A 17,192-nucleotide genomic window follows, 5' to 3' on the forward strand; every position below is an offset into this window, starting at 1 on the left:
AAAACACACACACACGTACGTCACAGATGTTAGGAAGTGTTCTTTTAACGTGAGAGTAGTGGAAAAATTGAATGCACTTAAGGAGCACGTTGTGGAAGCAAATTCTATAACTAGGTATGATAGGGAAATAGGACCAGAGTCATTGCTGTAAACAACCGATGGCTGGATAGGCGGGATCCAAGAGTCAATGCTCGATCCTGCAGACACAAATAGGTGAGTACACACACACACGAAAGAAACTTGACACTGTTTTTGATTAGGGACAATGATGAGTGGCGGAGAACTGGCAGAGAAACACTCCAAACAGTCGTGTTGCACAGCCCCACACCCCGGGGGAGTGGGCACCCCACAACCCGTCAGTCCCCCCGGGGGAGTGGGCACCCCACAACCCGTCAGTCCCCCCGGGGGAGTGGGCACCCCACAACCAGTCAGTCCCCCCGGGGGAGTGGGCACCCCACAACCAGTCAGTCCCCCCGGGGGAGTGGGCACCCCACAACCAGTCAGTCCCCCCGGGGGAGTGGGCACCCCACAACCAGTCAGTCCCCCCGGGGGAGTGGGCACCCCACAACCCGTCAGTCCCCCCGGGGGAGTGGGCACCCAACAACCAGTCAGTCCCCCCGGGGGAGTGGGCACCCCACAACCAGTCAGTCCCCCCGGGGGAGTGGGCACCTCACAACCAGTCAGTCCCCCCGGGGGAGTGGGCACCCCACAACCCGTCAGTCCCCCCGGGGGAGTGGGCACCCCACAACCCGTCAGTCCCCCCGGGGGAGTGGGCGCCCCACAACCCGTCAGTCCCCCCGGGGGAGTGGGCGCCCCACAACCCGTCAGTCCCCCCGGGGGAGTGGGCGCCCCACAACCCGTCAGTCCCCCCGGGGGAGTGGGCACCCCACAACCCGTCAGTCCCCCCGGGGGAGTGGGCACCCCACAACCCGTCAGTCCCCCCGGGGGAGTGGGCACCCCACAACCCGTCAGTCCCCCCGGGGGAGTGGGCACCCCACAACCAGTCAGTCCCCCCGGGGGAGTGGGCACCCCACAACCAGTCAGTCCCCCCGGGGGAGTGGGCACCCCACAACCCGTCAGTCCCCCGGGGGAGTGGGCACCCCACAACCCGTCAGTCCCCCCGGGGGAGTGGGCACCCCACAACCCGTCAGTCCCCCGGGGGAGTGGGCACCCCACAACCCGTCAGTCCCCCGGGGGAGTGGGCACCCCACAACCCGTCAGTCCCCCCGGGGGAGTGGGCACCCCACAACCCGTCAGTCCCCCGGGGGAGTGGGCACCCCACAACCCGTCAGTCCCCCCGGGGGAGTGGGCACCCCACAACCCGTCAGTCCCCCCGGGGGAGTGGGCACCCCACAACCCGTCAGTCCCCCGGGGGAGTGGGCACCCCACAACCCGTCAGTCCCCCCGGGGGAGTGGGCGCCCCACAACCCGTCAGTCCCCCGGGGGAGTGGGCACCCCACAACCCGTCAGTCCCCCCGGGGGAGTGGGCGCCCCACAACCCGTCAGTCCCCCGGGGGAGTGGGCACCCCACAACCAGTCAGTCCCCCGGGGGAGTGGGCACCCCACAACCAGTCCACGGAGCACACACGGGGGGGCGGCCTGACTCACTCACAACCTCCATAAACCCTTGTGTTACAACATTCAGGGCCAACACCTGTACAAGCGCTACGCAGTCAACCCCCCCACCACCAACCCCCGGCCGACACACGCAACACAGCACCAGCCTCGCAACACCCCGAGCAGCAGCAACACACTGCCAGAATTACTTGTCAACACCGGACAAACACCAATTGTTAAAAACACAAAGAGAGAGAGGAGGGAGGGGGGGGGCGCGCAGGAGAGCAAGCAAGAGGGAAGAACCCGGACACATTTTGACTCTGACTTGGGATACAAGGAACATTAAACAGCATCACTGACAACAGCTGCTGATATAAATAGCAGTAGAGCAGCCCCCCACCCCACCTCCAGGCCTCCCCCCCATCCCCCCCTCCAGGCCTCACCCCCCTCCACACACACACGACGCACCACTAGTCTGCTACGACCTCTCCCAGGACGACTTAGTACCAGCAGTACCCCCCAAAAGTACTACGAGACAACCACCTGACGTCACATATATATAAAAAGATTATTTGTATTTATTTTGTAGCACGGGCTATGGTGAGCCCGTAATTTGTTATTACGGGCTCACCATAGACCGTGCTACATGGACACTTCCTCCTGAGTAGCTAAATCTTTAACAACATATTTATTTTGCTTTTTATCTTCTCACGAGATGGCTATCCTGGTCAAGGCTAAGCTACTCTAGGTGCGCCCAACTAACAACAGCGCTAAGCTTGAAGACTTAAGTATGACATCCTAATGAACATGTCAACATTTGCTAGAAAATGTTGTCAACATTTCCTTCTACGACTGTCAGTGGAAGGAAGGAATTATCAAGGGAAAGCGCCAAGTCATTACGACTATGTATAGCAACTGTCAGTGAAACAAGACTCTTCCTGTCAGACAAAATATTGTAGAATGTACCGATTGATTTCCGACCCCTCCCCCAAGCCCGGCCTGGGACCAAGCTCTCAAGCCTGGTCCCAGACCGGGCTTGGGGAGTAGGAACTCCCAGAACCTCTCATCCAGGAACAATCCAGGAAGCAACTGCACTACATGTAGAACATGTCTCCTCTTTGGCCAGGGTTACAGATAAGAACATTTACATGCATTGGTTAGCATTGTATGAACGAATGGCCACTTGTGTGTTGGTATGGCGGAAAAAGAGGAGACTGACAACGGAGATTCAACAAAGTTATGCTATATATGGCAACACTTGGGCAGAATACAATGCAATAGCCACGTAAGGTGAACTTGAACTATCAGGGGGGGGGGGAAGCGCCAAGCCATTACGACTATATAGCATTGGGAAAGGATAAGGATTTGGGATGGGACGTGGGGGATGCGATGGTGCCCAAGCACTTTGACGGTCGGGGATTGAACGCCGACCTGCATGACGCGAGACGACCGCTCTACCGTCCAGCCCAAGTGGTTGGTCCACGTAAGGTGAGAGAATGGTGTTGTGTCGACTAGTCTTGTACGTTATGGCTGCTGTGAGCAGCAAAGAGTTGAGTTACATTGCTGGGAGTCGTCTCTAAGGAGGCGTGGGGGTCCTCGGTGAACCTTGCAGGAAATGGTCAAGTTAAGAGTTTTGAAAACTTCTGGTGGGAAAAATATGGAGAGAGGATAATGTGTTGGAACATATCGGGTTGTAAATAGAGCAGTGAATGGACATTATTATTAGATTCTTGGAGAGAATCTTAACTTGGCATGATGGAGAGAATTATTGGGAGGATCAGACACTTTGCCTCAAGAGTATAATACTCAGATACTTTTAATATATTTTGTAATATGTACTATGTGACGACTGTTCAATTAAGGTTTATGTATTATTAAAGTATATTTGTATTTGTCTACCGTATTTAATTGTGAGCCCCTTGAGGGGCTAAGTAGATGAGGGTAGAAATAGCTAAATCTACTCTATCCTTTTGGAATGTATTTAATTATATCTCTACACTTACTTGACCTCAAACCTGACCCGGTCAACGGTTGTTAATCCCATTCCTCTCCCCCGCCATACAAGTCCAGCCCAGAGACCAACCAGATGCGTGTGTGGGGTTGAAACTGTAATCTGATTGGTGCTCTGTGTGTGTGTAGGCTTTTACTTAAATGATTGAAGCGAGAGAGTGGCTGCTCCAGCCCCGGATCGAACGCTGCTCAGTCTCGCGGAAGCTGTTCAGGGCACAAGACCTGTGGGCCTTTGAGTGCTTGAGCACCGTCACTCCCTGGCCTGTTGTGGGGCACCTTCCCTGGCCTGTTATTTTATATTATATATACATTATATATATTATATAATATATTTTGCTTCGACAGGTGCGGATTTTGATGCTGGGGCTCCCTATTCTACTCTCATAGGCCGAGTACACATTCTTTAAAAACTAACTGTATTTAACCCTTACCAATGTAAGAAGCCTGTTATGCTACACACATTAATGTGTTTGTACAAGTCTCGGGTGTTTAGTGGTGCCATTATATCCACCCAAGACTCTCCGTTAACCCAACAAGTTATGAAGGCTTCATTCATCCAGCAACATGTTCAACATTGCAATCACATAACAGGTAAATGTACTTGCTGAGCTGGTGTACACGCACGCACGCGCACACACACACACAGACACACCTCGAGTCGACTGGTTTACAGGAAAGGTCAATGCAATAGTTACTTACCTGTCCAAGGTTCCCCTAGTGAACAATTGTAGAGTATCACTACAGGTAAACCCCCACAGACCGCGACTACAGGTAAACCAGAGACTGCGTCTACAGGCAGAAAACATTTCCTCACGCAAGGGGCATTGTTAAGCCCCCCCCCCCCAGGTCCGTCTTCCCCCCCCCCCTCTCCTCCAATACCTTCAACACAAGCTTCGTGTCTCACCACCACCCGGGCCCGGTTCACCAGAACTCACCCAAGGCGATTTACCTGCAATTTTCCGTGGAAAGTGTTTCCCGCTGGTGATGGCGACCCTGGCAGGCCGGACACAGGTCAGGCCGGACAGAGGTCAGGCCGGACAGAGGTCAGGCCGGACAGAGGTCAGGCCGGACAGAGGTCAGGCCCGCCTCAGCACTACCAACCGTACCTGCAACACAACGGAAAAATTATTATATACAATGCTAAGACAGGATCCCAGTCCTCGTTAGTAAAGAGTAATTGAACACAAACCAAGAGGATGACCTCTTGGATTTATTATGACACTATCAAGGACACGTTAGAAACAGACCAGTGCAGAGATTTCTCTCTCACACACACACACACACACACACACACACACACACACACACACACACACACACACACACACACACATTCGGGACCAAAGAGCCAAAGCTCAACCCCCGAAGGCACAAATAGGCGAGTACACACACACACACACAGGGGAAAACTAAGTACCCAGATGAGTCACAGACGTTAGAAAGAATTTTTTCAGTGTCAGTCGTTAATAAATGGAATGCACTAGGAAGTGATGTGGTGGAGGCTGACTCCATACACAGTTTCAAGTGTAGATATGATAAAGCCCAGTAGGCTCAGGAATCTTTACACCTGTTGATTGACAGTTGAGAGGCGGGACCAAAGAGCCAAAGCTCAACCCCCGCAAACAGAACTAGGTGAACACACACACAGTTTCAAAGCGTTATACGACTATATGGAACAAAGAGTTCTGGGAAGACGGGACACCACCAGGAGCGTAGCTCTCATCCTGTAACTACACTTAGGTAATTACACACACACTTTACACAACCACTTGACGTGACCATGGAATATTTATTTTAGGCTCTAAAACAATAGGCAACTGAATTACAACTTGTTAACATAGTGCAAGGACGGAGAGAATTATTTGCAGAATGCACCAAGCCATTACGACTATATATCACTGGGAAGGGGTCAGGATAAGGATTTCATTCAACCATACAGACCTCTGTTCTTACAGGTCTGCGTTCGATCCCCAATGAACCAAGAGTTTGGGCATCGTCCCTATTCCAGCTGCTCTCCTGTCCAATATTTCTGTATATTTAGTATACTTCCTGCACCAGTTGTCAACACGAGTCACTATACAGGACCTTTACCAACATACCTGGCTGGCTAAGCCCAGAAAAGCTAGAACAAACGCAGTGTTGCTACTTTCCATCTGCCATCTCTGACCAAAAACGATTTCCACGTCAATCTGTGTTTTATTGTAACTTAAAATATCTTCCTTCTTGCTAAACACAGTTAAAGTCAAGGGCAGCATGGAGAAAATGGAGATTTTGGTACCTTGCAAATCTCCATTTCCAGGGCAACTGCACACCAGACTAAGTGATTAGAGGGGGGGGGGGAGGAGCGAGCGAGGGAGGGAGGGAGGGAGGGATATATAGTTAGGCTTAAGTTAGGTGTTTAGGTTGTGTTGGAGACTATTTGTATTTGTAACACGTGGGTGAAGCATTACCAGTGTTGGGGTTCGGACAGTCAACAGTTGAGAGTCGTGTGTAGTTTTTCATTCATAAACAGCTGGGGTTTGGCGGGTGGATGGAATCACTTTCGGGTCAGTTTGGAGGACGGGCTGCCAACCCTCCAATACAACATTCGAATGTAAATAAAACCTAAATCGATATTCACATTAATTGGAACAAATTATATCAAACTTTATGGGAAAAATGGCTTCCGTAAACTTTGACAAAAACAACCCTTAAGGAAGACTAGTCCGGCCTGATCGTTCTTAATGTCACTAAAGCAGCCCGTCCTCGCATACAACCATCCAAGCTCGTTAATCCAGCCGCCAAACTCAATGTTTATGAATGAAAAGCGGTTTACACACGACTCGAACTGTTGACTGTTCGAACCACAACGCTGTAAATGCTTCACCCACGAACTACAAATAATCGCCAACGGAACCTAACACCTAACCTATGCCTATATATGCACAATATGCTATTATAGTAATATATATTTGAGAAAATTCCAGTTTTGAATGAACAGCATGAAAAAAATTATGAATACGTCTGTGGGGTCGCCCGCTGGATGGAATGGACTAGTCGAGAACGGGTTGCAAATAATACGGATTCTGGGTTCATTTAGTCAAGTCTGTTAACATCCTTTTCCTTGATAGCATATTAACAGCCGTTCGCACATGTAATGTATTCTCCAAGTTGAGGGGGTGACAAGCCTTGCATCATTTGAGTGGGTGACGAGGTACTTATGTGGCCCTTTACTTCAACGCGGCACCGCTCCTGTGCCAGGTAAGTCCACTACGGGCTCACCATAGCCCGTGCTACTTGCAACTTATTCCGAGTAACTGAACTATAACAACATTCAACGAGGCCACTTCAACATACTTAGGGTGAGAGCTGGGAGCTGTTTGTCAATAAAGTTGCCTCGCGAGTCTAAGATTTAATTGTGACATTTGATGTTAATTAAAGACTCTAGCCCCAGAAATTATCGACAGCTTATCACACGCGTCTTAGTAATGGCCTTGGCCCCGAGCTCAGATGACGGGGTAATGGTGTCCGAATCCTTCTTGTCTAATGTTGGAATGTTTCGTTCCCTCCCGTCAACTTCTAATGGGAATGGACGGAAGGGTAGTGCGGAAGACGAGGGTGGGGGGGGGGGGAGAGTGGAGTGGGGTCAGTCATGATGTTGTGGGGGTCCACGTGGAGGCAAGTGGCATCATTGTTGATGATGAGTAGTACCCAGTGCCCCGGAGTGCTGCCACCAGCCACACTGTAACCCACACCGCCACCACTTGCTGCTGCACTACTAACATCCACGTTGGTGAGGTGCTGTGCCAGGAGAGTTTACCTTGCTATGTGCTGGCCGCGAGCCTCACACCTCCACCAGTCTACCCGGAATATGAAGACAAGCTGGGAGAAGCGAGGCTCCTGCCCTAGTCTCCTGCAACCACCCCCGCTTTCCACTTAAGCGTTTAAGCGTTGCATGGAACTTTTCACTCAATATACAGAAGAAATCAACGCCATTCTGGCATGGCGTCACCGGAGAACTTGACGCTACATCTCCTGCTACCTAAGTGACTGCCAGTATTGAGTCAACATTTATTGTCTCCTTGGGAAAGACTTGGGCAAAGGAGAGAGGACTTCCCGCCCCCACAGCGCCTGCTGACTGAGGCCAGCCAGCAGTGAGAGGGCATCCACCACCAGCCCCACACACACTGTCATACACTGCCACCTTCCTCCCTCACTACCTCCAACGTCTCCCAAACTGTTGGTGGCCAGCCAACCACAGCCAGCCAGCCAGCCAGTCACAGCCAGCCACAGCCATAGTGACAGTATTGGGGAGCGCCACTCATCCTGTGAGTGGACACATCCGCCATAACATCATGTACGAACACTCCCCAATAGGAAGAAAACCCGCTGGGTTGTTCATCCTGCCACTTGTACCCAGACACAGCTGGGACTTAACTGTCTCAAGTAAACAGCTTATCACACAAGAAGATTAACATTTGTCAACCCCTAAAATTTACGCTATCTTGCGGGTGCCAGGTTGGGGAGATAAGGAGAAATTCTCTGATAAGGTGGTGAGGATACTAAAGTCTTTACAGATGGAACAAATCGGAGAACAAGTTTGCGAGATCAAACATGAACAGAACACTGAATGATGTAGTCGCTATAGACGAGTGGAACACATCTGAAGGTACCGACAATGCTGCTGAAGTATTCCCTCACTCCCAAACAAAAATTCTCAACTGCCCTTCAGACGAGAAACTGCCCAGACTTTTGTTAAACACACACACACACACACACACACACACACACACACACACACACACACACGGAGCCACAGTGACGTTAGAAAGAACTTTTTCAGTGTCAGAGTAGTTAACAGATGGAATGCATTAGGCAGTGATGTGGTGGAGGCTGACTCCATACACAGTTTCAAGTGAAGATATGATAGAGCCCAGTAGGCTCAGGAACCTGTACACCAGTTGATTGACGGTTGAGAGGCAGGACCAAAGAGCCAGAGCTCAACCCCCGCAAGCACAATTAGGCGAGAACACACACACACACACACACACACACACACACACACACACACACACACACACACACACACACACACACACACACACACACACACACACACACACACGTACGTCCTAATATTCAAAACTAGAAGAGACGAGAGGCGCCAATGATAAATCTGGATAAAATGACCGGACTAATGGCGGACTTGATAAGACCAACTAGGTAACGGAAGCGTAGCATGGACTTACAGCCGAACAAGTCACGCCGGACACTTCAAAACTTAATCGAGTTTTCGACACGGAAAGAAAACTGGATAGACTGTATCCACCCAGCTGTCGGGGCGCCTGACAACTGGGTGGACAGCGCTTCGGATTCGTAGTCCTGAGGTTCCGGGTTCGGTCCCCGGTGGAGGCGGAGACAAATGGGCAAAATGTTTTTCACCCTGATGCCCCCTATTACCTAGCAGTAAATAGGTACCTGGAAGTTAAGACAGCTGCTACGGGCTGCTTCCTGGGGATATGTAGCAAAAAGGAGACCTGATCGAGGACCGGGCCGCGGAGACGCTAAGCCCCGAAATCATCAAGATAACCCAAATACCAGAAGCAATAACATTAATGCCAGCATAAGGGGAGCTGGAAAGTTTTAAAACTCCATATAAAACCCTAAATAATGACTGGTTATCTTGGGTTATCTTGAGATGATTTCGGGGCTTTTAATGTCCCCGCGGCCCGGTCCTCGACCAGGCCACCACCCATAGGAAGCAGCCCGTGACAGCTGACTAACACCCAGGTACCTATTTTACTGCTAGGTAACAGGGACATAGGGTGAAAGAAACTCTGCCCATTGTTTCTCGCCAGCGCCTGGGATCGAACCCAGGACCACAGGATCACAAGTACAGCGTGCTGTCTGCTCGGCCGACCGGCTCCCTAGTGAGGCAATGCTCGCTGCACATGTTACACCAATGCTCAAATGTCCACCACTGACCTGAAATCTGCGTCGTTCTAAATCTCAAACATAATGACTGCAACTGTTTGCAACAAGACTAGTGCCAGAACTGGGAGTGTGTTAAGCTATGAGGATAGATTACGCCAACCATTTCAAACCCCCTAGATAAGAAACAGGACATGATCATAACATACAAGATACTGAGCATAATAGACGGAAGAGGTTGTCCTAGTCCGCCTTTGACAAGGACAGTCTCTTTAAATTGAGGGACAAGAGGACAAGTGGAATCTGGAACTGCTATTTTAAGAAATACAAGGAAATACTCATGCCCTGTACGAGTCGGTCAAAAAGTAGAATGTACTGAAAGAAGTCTTTAATATTATTAACATCTTTATTCACAAAAATAATTACAATTTTGCCTAATCTGAAGTCTTGATAGTGTTATTAAAGTGAGGATAATGGCTGGTATTCACTGTCACGCAGGACAGAGGGTCATACATAAGACAATAGGTCTAAAAAGAAGCCTCCATCAAAACACACATGAACACGTTCGACAAAATTTCGAACATCAGAAAAGTTCCATTTATAACGCAACAGGTACAAAAAAAAGGGCAGTAGGCGGGGCATATAGAACGAGAATTCACGTCGCCATTGAAAGGTAACCACTATTCCTCCTCCTCCCCCACCAGCATCATCAACCACCACCCATCAACAGCAACCAATATACTTCCAATGTGTTCAGTGTACACCCAACCAACCACCACTACCACCATCAGGAACGCACGCAATCTCTACCACCACCACCACAGGTGACGCTGCGGAAAACAAGAGTGGCCTTCACTCACACGCTTGCGAGGTAGGACGACGACACAGTCCACTACGGGCTCACCATACCCCGTGCTACCTGGAAACTTTTTACAACACTGCTCTTGTTCTCCGCGGTTATCACATCGCACCAAAACCATTTCCTCCAACCACAACAACCAAATTCTGGTGTGAACTCCGCCAGAGAGCGCGGCTGGCGCTCCATGCTGAGTCGTGCGCGCACATCCCTACGACGCTTAATAAAGTGCGCGAATAATGAACAAGATTCCGAGTGACAACGAGGGCTAAATATAGAGCTGGAGAGATATTGTTGCAGCCAGAGCGCCTTGCCACGTGCGTGCGCGCGCACGAGCCAGGCAGAGCTGGAAACGCACACGCAAGGTTGCAATAGTGTGCGTTTCTCCCCCCCCCCCCAAGCCCTCAAGGAGAGGCATGTGCGTGTTACCTCCTCCACGACACCTTGAGCACTGAGCACGGTTGTGTTCCTACCCCCCCCCCACACACACAGCTGATCCTACACCCCCCCCCTCCCCAAGCCACACAGCTGATGCTGGCACCTCAGCCAGCTGGCGCCCTGGGGCAGCTGCTGGAACTTATCAAGCCCAAGGTTACGTTGTACTACTTTGCTCGCAACACCATAACCTTGTTAGTAACCGGTGGGTTCTAACATGCTTCCTTGCCATTCTATCCCCTTACCCCTTTGTTCTCCCCCCCCCCCCCCGCCCTTACCTTCTATTCCTCACCCCCCAACTCCTTCCTCCGGTACCTGAGGCCTATTTCCACCTTTACAGTCCCACCCCTCACATCCTGATCATCCCCACCCCCCTCTCTCCTCATAGTCACTTTTTTTTGGGGGGGGGGAAGTAAAGAGGAAGGAGAGGCATAGGTGAAGGGAAGTATAGAAGTGGGAAATACAGTGAGAGGTATGAAAGCAGGCGGGCTGTCCGCCTTGCTGACACGATGTGTGGGTGTTGGCAGCTAAGCTGGCTCCCTCTTGTCAGGGAGCTGTGAGTGTGTAAGAGGTTCTTCACATGTGTTTCACCATATATGGATGTCCATAGATGAATACTGTGTAGCATTCATATATATACACTCCGATGCTTACACACATGTTATTCTGTTTAAGGCTCTTTATTTTATTATTATTATTTATCGAGTTGTCCATACACACACATATATGAACTGTTCATATATACACATATATAACTCATCTGGGGATTATATACTGTCATAGTCACTCGGCAGCTTCCCCTTCTACGTCACCCCCCCCCCTACTATCCCCTTCCAAGTCCCCTCCTCCCACAGCCTCACTCCTCCTAAGTCGCCCACCTTCCCATAGCTGCACCCCCCCTTCTAAGTCCCCCCCAACCCGTGAAAGCGGGTCAATGGCAGCCATGAACGTTTCTCCAGCAAGGTGACGTAACCCGGCCCGGGGGGGGGGGCACACTAAGGGTAATGGAAGGGGGGCAGTGACGGGGGGCACCAAAGGAAAAGGTTACATAATGACACTATGATCAGAGAGAGAGAGGGAGAGGGGGGGGGCTGAGGGGTGGGGGAGGGGAGGAGGGGGGAGTAATAGTGAGGGGGGGTGGGGTGAGGCAGTGACGTTACCTCATCAACAGGAAGTGTTCACTATGCAATTGGCACAGTTTCTGCACCTTTTACCTCGGCACCATCTTATCGTCCGGTCCCCCCCCCCCTACCAACTCTCACCCTCCACCCCCTCCTACCACCCCCTCCCTCCCTTCCTTCCTTCCACCCCCTCATACCTCTCTGCCCCCCTCTCCCTCCCTCCCTCCCTCCCTCCCTCCCTCCCTCCCAATTACAATTATTAAACAGTTAATGAGCTCCGAAGCACTAGGAGGCTGTTTATAACAATAGCAACAGTTGAATGGCAAGTTTTCATGCTTGTAAACTGTTTAATAAATGTAACCAAAGCCGCCAAAGATTGAGGAAAGATGGACACGTTCGTATGTACCTGCGTAACTGCTTCGTGAATTTCGCCTCCTAGAGGTTTAGGACCAGGAAGTAGGCCGTATCAATTTCAAATTATTAACAATATGGAAGGTATTAACATTTCACTCACTGCGACCAGTGTGGCATTTACAGCTTTAGCCTGTAAAAATAAGTTGTATTTTACGTACACTTTAGTACAGCAACGACTGTACTAGCCATTCCAAGATGCTTACAATTTAATTCCTCAGATTAGGCAAAATTTTAATGTCAATAAAGATGTTAATATTAATAAGGCGTAGTGAAGGCTTCTCGTCACCTTGTGGGACAGCTTTACACACACCTCATCTTCCCAAGCCTTACGGGCTCACCATAGACCGTGCTACATGGCCATTTCGTTCAGAGTAGCCAAATCTAAAAACAACAGCAACACTCCCAAGCCTCCCACACGTATACAAGGAGACATCCTTGAGACAATAGCAGCCATTCTATTTACGTGGATGTTTCAAGCAATTATGGCTTAGTACACAACGTTGGTTTGTTTACCTCACTATACAAACAATCACACATTTCATACATCTAACTTGACACCATAACAATATAAAATGTTAACCCCCAGGGAGCCGGTCGGCCGAGCGGACAGCACGCTGGACTTGTGATCCTGTGGTCCTGGGTTCGATCCCGGGCGTCGGCGAGAAACAATGGGCAGAGTTTCTTTCACCCTATGCCCCTGTTACCTAGCAGTAAAATAGGTACCTGGGTGTTAGTCAGCTGCCACGGGCTGCTTCCTGGGGGTGGAGGACTAAAAAGCCCCGAAATCATCTCAAGATAACCTCAAGATATGTGGCTGGCGAAGGTGACCACACGATACATAAACACGAAGGTGACCACTGCAGTACACGCCCCAGTGTAATCATTACCCCCGAGGCTACAAGGACATCAATACGGGCGCACAATGCACTCTGCAAAAATTCATTTAGCCGAGCAAGTAACAATCTTGCGAAGCTAATTACACGATTTAATGTGGGGGTAATTACACACACACCGCCCACGGCACGGCACGGCACGGCACGGGTCACCCCCCCCCCCCCCGACGCGGGAAAGTGCTTCTCGACTCCTTACAAGACGTCTAAGTCCTCTAATATCAATTTGAACATGTCCACAAGGGTCTTGAGGGGGGTTCGAACCTGCTCACTGGGTGTTCCCCAGATGTGATCATTTGATACATCACGTTATTGTGATGTGTTATTTTTGTTAGGACCTTTGAGGCTAATGTCAGTGTGTGGAGTAAGGGAGAGCGAGCGGGTGAGTTATGGAAATATTACCACACTTGTTTTGTAGACGATTATTAAGCCACCTGTGTGATGCATGTGGGAATGGAAGACATGTTAGGCAGGTGGTGGTGATGAGGCAGTGTTCCTGCCCACCACCACCACCTGGCCGCCACCACCACCTGGCAGTCGCTCACCAACACACACACACACACACACACACACACACACACACACACACACACACACACACACACACACACACACACACACACACACACACAAAGCCGTCCCGAAATCCTCCAGAATTAAGGCATTCAACACTGTCAAAACAAATCAAAACAAAGAGTGCTTTAGTGTTGAAGTGACGGAGACCAGTAGACCCACAGGTGACCTCTGAGGGGCCCCGGACGTCCAGGAAGCTGCCACCAACCGTCTCTGTTGACCCCGACAACGGCCGGGGTCAGGACTTAAGATGCGTCAGTCATCTGAGAGACGGAGGAATGATTATCTATTTGGTGCAAAGCCATGAGCGCGAGGAAATATGGCCAGCCCCTCGTCTCCATGCTCAGCAAGACTGTGCATGTAGCAACACAGCAACATTGCACAAGAGGACCCTCAAGACAAGTGAGCGCGACGTGTTCATAGTCCCAGAACACCTGAACACATTCACTAGACAACAGAACACCAGAGTCATGACACCACCACAATGGGCTTTGGGACGTTCAGTATTCCCCAACTGCCGTGAGAACAGCCCCGGTGGCTATCAGGGGTTTATGATATACATCACCATGGAAGAACTCTGGAGAACATGAACACAGGAGTAAACAGGCTGAGGAACAAAAGGCCAACAAGTGCATAAATTACACTGTAAATAGACACTGTCTTCCCCTGCAGTGGCGGCGGCTCCTCCGAGCAGGTGAGTCATCAACACCAATATATTCAACACCCAGTGACGTCACCGCCATTCAAGATGCAACATGTTCTATGTAACACCAACGGTCACCCGCCCACTACCACCACCAACACCACCAACCACCATCACCACCACTACGCCCTCTCACCAAACCCATCACCTACAACATCTCCCACGCAGGAAAATCTTTCCTTCCAGAAGCCATTAACTCCATTATATAATAAATTTCGTCCTTGGAACACGTGCATAACTAAATACCGACACGAGACAGGTGTATAGGAGGCCTGGTCGACGACCGGGCCGCAAGGTCTCCGAGCCCCGAAATCACCTCAAGACAACCTCAAGGTATAGCACCCTTATCCCCCCCAGGGTGTTAAAACTATGATCTAGTGGTTTTAGCGGCGATTGTCGCACATGTTGCTGCCTGGGTCTCACTCCTACACCCCTGTCTCCACACTACCAACACCCACACCCACCACCCCAACACCCAACACCCACACGCACCACTAACACACTGTATTAGGGACGACGCGTCACAATAACGTGGGTCAATATATGGTGACCAAACCACACACCAGAAGATGACGTTTCGGTCAGTTCTGGACCGTTATCAAGTCCAGTGTCACAATGGAGGAGTTACTTTATAATGGTCCACGACGGACCGAAACGTCGTCCTCGTCTCTTCTCCTCTGGTGTGTGGTCGGTCATCACAGTGTATCTTGAGATGATTTCGGGGCTTAGCGTCCCCGCGGCCCGGTCCTCGACCAGGCCTTCTTGTTACACATCCCCAGGAAGCAGCCCGTAGCAGCTGTCTAACTCCCAGGTACCTATTTACTGCTACATAAACAGGAGCATTAAAGTGAAAAAACTCTGCCGATTTGTTTTCACCTCCACCGGGGATCGAACCCGGAACCTCAGGACTACGAATCCCAAACGCTGTCCACTCAGCCGTCAGGCCCCTCAGGGTAGGGCATGTTAGGTTACAAAATGTGTTGAATCATGTTGTGTAGCGCGTGACTTATCGGAACAGGTGAGAGGAGGCAGAGAGGACACCGAGCACTGTGTGAGCCTTACAGCTGATGCCAGGAGGTAGTGGAGACACTCCCTCCCCCCCCCCCACTGGTCTTAACTGTCAACAAGACTTGTTTCCCAGCTACCTTTGATCTCCACCTTCCACTTACTCCTACCTCTTCTCAGTCTCCCCTCCCCTCTCACTCCTAGCTCGCTCGCTCACTCCTAGCAGCTCTCCGTCTCTCAGCTCTCCTCCGTCTCTCCCTTTTCGGATGGTGTCGGCGGCCGCTGGTAGCCATGACAACACAGGGAATTGATCACACACCTCATGGCCAGACTGGAGGGCCCAAGTGCACCTTCCTCCGCACACATTAACCTTCCCTACACCAAGACCCACTACAGCTCATCAACCACTAAATGCAAGAAAAAAAAAAGGTCCCCTACGGGCTCACCATAGCCCGTGCTACTTGCAACTTTGTGTTCCAGGTAGTGAATCTTAATACTAAATGCAGGCAGGTAACTAAGGCAGGTGCCAACCTGATCTCAATACATTATTGTCCAATAATTACAGCCTTACAACCTGCTGGTGAGAAGCTTTGTATGTACTTCATCTGCACGTGTGTGCGGGTTATTCATGCCCGTGCCGCCTCTTGCCTGGCTCAATCTTTATCAATCTGGAATCTGGAGGAAGGTAGGGGAAGAGGTGGCGGGGGGAGGGAGAGGGGAAGAGGTGGCGGGGGGAGGGAGAGGGGAAGAGGTGGCGGGGGGAGGGAGAGGGGAAGAGGTGGCGGGGGGAGGGAGAGGGGAAGAGGTGGCGGGGGGAGGGAGAGGGGAAGAGGTGGCGGGGGGAGGGAGAGGGGAAGAGGTGGCGGGGGGAGGGAGAGGGGAAGAGGTGGCGGGGGGAGGGAGAGGGGAAGAGGTGGCGGGGGGAGGGAGAGGGGAAGAGGTGGCGGGGGGAGGGAGAGGGGAAGAGGTGGCGGGGGGAGGGAGAGGGGAAGAGGTGGCGGGGGGAGGGAGAGGGGAAGAGGTGGCGGGGGGAGGGAGAGGGGAAGAGGTGGCGGGGGGAGGGAGAGGGGAAGAGGTGGCGGGGGGAGGGAGAGGGGAAGAGGTGGCGGGGGGAGGGAGAGGGGAAGAGGTGGCGGGGGGAGGGAGAGGGGAAGAGGTGGCGGGGGGAGGGAGAGGGGAAGAGGTGGCGGGGGGAGGGAGAGGGGAAGAGGTGGCGGGGGGAGGGAGAGGGGAAGAGGTGGCGGGGGGAGGGAGAGGGGAAGAGGTGGCGGGGGGAGGGAGAGGGGAAGAGGTGGCGGGGGGAGGGAGAGGGGAAGAGGTGGCGGGGGGAGGGAGAGGGGAAGAGGTGGCGGGGGGAGGGAGAGGGGAAGAGGTGGCGGGGGGAGGGAGAGGGGAAGAGGTGGCGGGGGGAGGGAGAGGGGAAGAGGTGGCGGGGGGAGGGAGAGGGGAAGAGGTGGCGGGGGGAGGGAGAGGGGAAGAGGTGGCGGGGGGAGGGAGAGGGGAAGAGGTGGCGGGGGGAGGGAGAGGGGAAGAGGTGGCGGGGGGAGGGAGAGGGGAAGAGGTGGCGGGGGGAGGGAGAGGGGAAGAGGTGGCGGGGGGAGGGAGAGGGGAAGAGGTGGCGGGGGGAGGGAGAGGGGAAGAGGTGGCGGGGGGAGGGAGAGGTAGGGGGGAAGTGGGTGGTGGTTTGGGGAGGTGGGGGAGCTGGGGAGAAAGGTGTG

At 52.0% G+C, this 17,192-nt stretch overlaps 1 protein-coding gene across 5 annotated transcripts in view; it reads right to left on the reverse strand.

Annotated features, from left to right (window-relative positions):
- Positions 1-17,192, reverse strand: part of atos (atossa) — a 121,468-nt gene that overhangs the window by 65,263 nt on the left and 39,013 nt on the right. Inside the window, exon 2 of one of the 5 annotated variants that reach the window (XM_045750256.2) lies at positions 4,517-4,673. The exons of 3 other annotated variants lie outside the window; for them this stretch is intronic. The gene's annotated coding sequence lies outside the window, so the exon portion shown is untranslated. Of the gene's footprint in view, positions 1-4,516; positions 4,674-17,192 lie in introns of those variants that run through there. One more of the 5 variants, XM_069303024.1, reaches the window with a different exon arrangement.

The sequence above is a fragment of the Procambarus clarkii genome, chromosome 49 (assembly GCF_040958095.1).
Source record: "Procambarus clarkii isolate CNS0578487 chromosome 49, FALCON_Pclarkii_2.0, whole genome shotgun sequence".
In the NCBI taxonomy this organism is placed as follows: domain Eukaryota; kingdom Metazoa; phylum Arthropoda; class Malacostraca; order Decapoda; family Cambaridae; genus Procambarus; species Procambarus clarkii.